Genomic DNA, 5,668 nt, shown 5'->3' on the forward strand with positions numbered 1-5,668 from the left:
TCTTCAGAAGATACTGAGATGCCTCATCAGTGGTTGGCATCTTTGCAGCCTTTTCAGCCATTTCCTTCTCCCTCTTTGCTTGTGCTTGCACAGAAGATGGTTCATTTTCATCCATCACCACAGTGTTGTCCTCAAAGTCTGGGTAGATGGGCATGTGTTCCTTGTCCAAGAGATATGTGCCAGTGCCCATCTTGGAGTTGATTAGCTCCTGGATCTGTGGGGCATGCCCACAACTTCTCTTCTGATCTGCAACTGTTCTCTTTATGGTTTCCACAATTAGGCTCATGACTTTAAACTTTTGAGGCACATCAAATATGTGAAGCAGGTTAATTGTATGGCCTCTGATCATCTTGTGATCACCTGACTTTGGCAAGAGAGTGTGCCTGAGGATCCAGTTGATTGTTGGCAAGCCTGACAGAAGGTAATGTACTGATCCAAACTTGTGTGTCTCAAGAGCAGCATCTGGGATCTCTTTGTACATATGTGCCATGGTGTTGTGATCTTTCTTCTTCTTGGCATAGACATCCAAGTCATCTTCACTCTCCTTAGGAGCATTGATCAATTTTTCCCATTCTTCAACCGTTGACTGGTACCTAGTACCTTCAGACATCCAGACAATCCTTCCATCTGGGTAGAAATGAGTTGTGGAGTAGAACTGCATAATAAGCTCATCATTCCACTTTGCGAGCTTTTGAGCCACAAACTCATCGACTCCACATGCCTTGAAGCTGTCATATGCACCAGGGAAGTGATCCTCATTTTCCTCAATGAATTTCCAATCAATCCATCTCATGTCACACACTATGGGCTTCTTGTCAAGTAAGATAGTCTCATAGAAGTCCTGCTGTTCCTTTGTATGGAACCTGTAGTCCACAGCAGTCCTTCTCCTGGTGGCATATGGATCAGACTCTCTCCATAGCCTTAATCCTGAATCCTTCTCGATTTTCATGTTCTCTGCAACTGGGTGAGCATCATTGTGATCTGGAATTTTGGGCTTCAACTTCCTCAAAACGATAGAATCATCTTCTTCTTCAGCAGCTTGAGGCACTGGGGCCTTGTTCTTCTCCTCAGCAGGGATGTTCCTGGTGCTCCTCTTGGGTTTTGGCTTTGGAGCTGGAGCAGCAGTCTTAGGAGTAGTCTTAGGCTTAGATGGAGCAACCCATGCCCTTATAGCATCTCCCATAAGCTTTTGAGCTTTGGGTACTGGTGCTGCATCCTCTTCCTCTTCTTTAGAATCTTTCATTATTGAAGATCTGCCAAGCACTCTGGCGGTGGTCTTCTTGACCCTTTCCTTCCTTTTATTTTCTTCCACAACCTGTTCTTTGGGTGTAGATCCCAAAGTCTCTTGAGTGGATGTTCTGGCTTTTGACATGGGAACTCTCTTGGTAGGAACCTTTTGATTCATTCCTGGCTTAGTGGCAGCAGTTGTGCCATATTCCTTTTTCAGAACTTTCCTCTTTGAGGTGGCCTCTTCCTCAACAGCCACATAGTCCTCATCCTCAGAATCTGAGGTTTTCTTCTTTCTGGTCCTGGTGGCTGCCTTAGGCAAGTTGCTGGGTGTACTCCTGCTTCCTTCATCAAAGCTGCTAGAGGGACTAGTGCCCTCACTCATGTTCACTTGCTCCTCAGACTTGTTCTGACTGTCACTCTGATCTGACATGATGCAAACACTGACAGCAGACCCTGTGAATAGATATAGATGAGATAGATTGGATGAGCATCACAAAGTACATAGGTTTTTGCAAAATAATGAGTCAAAAACTTAGTTTTAGTTTTCCACAGAAAGCATTTCGGATCTACCGATTTGAAAACTCGGTGATACCGAAGCAGCTTTTGGAACCTAAACTAGTGAACTCGGTCAGACCGAGTCATAGTTTGGTGGCACCGAGATTGCTAGGGTTTCACAAAGTATTGAACTCGGTCACACCGATTTGCAATTCTCGGTCAGACCGAGAATCACATGTGCAATGGCCTTAGCCAAATCAGTGGAACCGATTTCAACAATTCGGTTGGTCCGAGATGATTTCAGCGGAAACCTAACCCTAAATTTTCAATCCATGACTAAACTACGGAGTGATTTCGCTGGATATAGTGATCTCAATCGTGGCAAGATACATGGCAAAACAATGTGCTAAGAATCGGAGGGGGATTAGCACAAGGATCAAGTCCATACCCTAGTGCGGCGATGGACTTGCTACGGCGGCAACGGCGGAGACGATTCCCGTTGACGGCGGCGGAGACCAGCGGCGGGAGGTAGCTGGCGATGAGGAGGACGATCTGGAGACCCAGGGAGGCAGGGCAGGCTGAGCACGGGCGAAGGGGTTCGGAAAATTTTCCAAATTTTGGCCCGGGGATATATATAGCCTGACCCTGTCGGTGTGACCGAGTGGAACAACTCGGTGGCACCGAGATTCATAACTGCAAGCAGTTATTGAAACTCGGTGTGACCGAAAAGTTCAAATCGGTTGCACCGAGATTTAAAACCTAGATCGACTTAGTAATCTCGGTATGACCGAAATGGATGAATCGGTCAGACCGAAACGCACAAAGAAGTTTTGGAAGTTTAAGTCTATGACGAATCGGGAACTCCGAGTGCTCCTCACACAGAGTGGTTCGAATCTGACTTGATCAAACTTTGTGATGTAGCATGAATAGAGTTTGAGACAAGAAAAGCATAGATAGCTAGAGAAGGTTCTTAGGCATTCTTGTCCATCCACTTGGAAAAAGAAAAAGGAACCAAGCAATCAAAACAACAAGTGGATGTCCTCGAATGAGTAAATTATGCAACCAACATGCTCACGCAATAAAATGGCAAATGAAATATGTGGCAAAGCATGCACAACCAATTCTAGCATCTATCAAGCAATTGGCGATGACTAGGTCATCTATATATGAGTATATTGACTTAGGAGTCAAATGAGAACATTTGATCATAGGTCATACTCATCGTTTAAGTACAAATGGGGTTACCATTTTTACATAAAGCGTTGTTGTGTTCACACCATTAGAGTTGCTTTAGCTCAATTCTTAGAGTAAAGCTCCCCCTAGATGTGAGATCCCCCCTAAAAGGGATGAACTAACCTTGGGTTTTGTCGATGATGACTTCATGTAGGTGTTGAAGATGTGGATGCTCAATGTTGATGTAGATCATTTTGAGCAATCCTTTGGAGTGAGTTGCACTTTCAATACCTACACGGGTTAGTCCCATAAGGAACAAACAAGGATATCTAAAGACATAGAGTGATGCACACACAAGATGATGTCTATGAAGGCATGAGGTTACCTTGTCCCTTGTCTTACCAACAAGAGGGTTTGTGACTCCTTGAACTAGTGCAAGATGTGGAAGTTGATTGCACTTGTTTTTGCCAAAATGATCAGAGTGAAGTATGTTGGCAGAGTCACCCTCAAGATCTCTCTAGTTCTTCTTCTTCGGGATCCACATCATCTTGATGGGAATCCTTGGAGTTGTAGTCGTACTTGATGAAGTAGAACTTGATGTAGTCTTGGGAACCCACTTGACCAAGGCCTTGGGTGCTTCTTCAAATGCATAAATTTCCTCTTGAAGCTTATCCTTTCCTTTTTGCTTGTGGTCTTGTGGTGGAAGATCATCGTGAGCTTGTGTCCCTTTGAAGGAAGTAGGATCATACTTCTCTTATCGAGGAACAAACTTCGTCTTGGGGTATTGATCTTCTTCCCACTCAACTCCATTGGCATTAAACTTTCGTTCAAAACCAACACCTTGGTTCTTTCGGTGTCTTCCTTGCTTGCGGACAATTTCCTCGAATTGCTTACTCCCGGCAAGACTCTTGTAAACACCTTTCTCTATAATTCCCTTCAATAAGCTATTTTCTTGCTCAAGTGTAACTTGGCTAAGACAATCATTAGTAGAATCAAGAGAACTACTAGAAGCAACAACATTAGATTTAGCATGATTATTGTTACTACTAGAGGAAGAATCTTTCTTGTTCTTGTTACTAGACTTTACTTGAGGCATGTAAGTGGATAAGAGTAAACGCTTGGAAATTTAAGAACAACTTTTCTTGCGAAGATCATCATTGATTGCCTTTAAGAACTCATGCTCTTGCTCAAGGTTGAGCTTTTCGAAATGTAATTTCTCATGAGTCCTTAAAAGTTCTCGATGATCTCCTAAGATAGTTTCATGAGCTAACTTAAGAGTGTTTAGTTCTTTAGTTAGAAACTCAATCTTCTCCTTATCATTGTCATTCGTTTTATCTTGATTAGCATGATTAATTGACGTTTCATCATAGTATTCATCACTAGAGTTGTCAACAAGTAAATAATCATCACCTAACAAGTCATCTTCATCACTATTGAAATCAACATACTCGGGGTGTGATACCTTTGGGCCTTTAGCCATGAAGCATCTTCCAAGTCCTTCATTTGGTGAATCAAATATGTCGTAGGAGTTTGTTGACACAAGTGCTAGACCGGCAACACCTTCATCTTGAGTATATTCAGAGTCGGAGTGATAGCTTCTCTCGGAGTCGGAGCCGGATACCCATTCACCAACATGAGCTTGATGTCTTCGTTTTGTGTAGCTCCTTGATGACTTCTCCTTCCTTTCCGAATCTTTGCTTCTCCGGGATGTTCTTCGTTCATAACGATCATCTCTACTCCTTCTCTCTCTTGATGGTGATTCTTCTCTTATACTTCTTCTTTTTGGAGAATCTTCTCTTCTTTTGTAGGGTGCCGTACACTCATTGGAATAGTGTCCGGGTTTTCCACAATTGTAGCAATTTCGCTCTCGACTAGAAGATCTTTTGTCATTGTAGGACCTTGACTTGGAACTTCTCTCTTTGCTTCAACTCTTGTAGAACTTGTTGAAGTTCTTCACCATTAGTCTCAATTCTTCATTGAAGGTTTGTTTCTCACTTGATGATGTGGGAGCTTCACATGAGGCTTTGTAAGCACCACTTGACTTGTTATGGAGCTCCCCCTTATCCTTGAGTGACATCTCATGAGCAAAAATTCTTCCAATGACTTCCGTTGGCTTGAGATCTTTGTAATTGGGCATCATTTGGATCAATGTGCATACGGTATCATATTTTCCGTCCAAAGCTCTTAGAATCTTCTTGATGATGAATTTGTCGGTCATCTCTTCACTTCCTAAGCCGGCGATCTCATTTGTGATAAGAGCAAGCCTAGAGTACATTTCAGCGACACCTTCACCATCCTTCATTTTGAACTTGTCAAGCTGACTTGGAAGCACATCCAACTTGGATTCCTTGACGGAGTTGGTACCGTCATGCATATCAATCAAAGTATCCCAAATTTCCTTTGCATTCTCAAGACGGCTGGTTTTGTTGAATTCTTTGGGGCACAATCCGTTAAAGAGGATATCACAAGCTTGAGCATTGTATTGTAGCATCTTCAACTCTTCCACGGTAGCTTCACGGTTCGGTTCTCTCCCATCAAAGAATTCACCTTGCAAGCCAATACACACAATAGCCCATACGGCAGGGTTATGTCCAAGAATATGCATTTTCATCTTATGCTTCCAACTAGCAAAATTAGTACCATCAATGTAAGGACCTCTACGGTGGTAGTTTCCCTCGCTAGACGCCATACTCTCCTAGGTTGTGAAACCAAGGCTATGACTTCCAAAAGCTATGAAAATCAAGGCAAATGGAGACCAAAGCTCTGATGC

This window comes from Triticum urartu, chromosome 7A (genome assembly GCF_056163025.1).
Source record: "Triticum urartu cultivar PI428250 chromosome 7A, HENAU_Tu73, whole genome shotgun sequence".
Classification (NCBI taxonomy): Eukaryota; Viridiplantae; Streptophyta; class Magnoliopsida; order Poales; family Poaceae; genus Triticum; species Triticum urartu.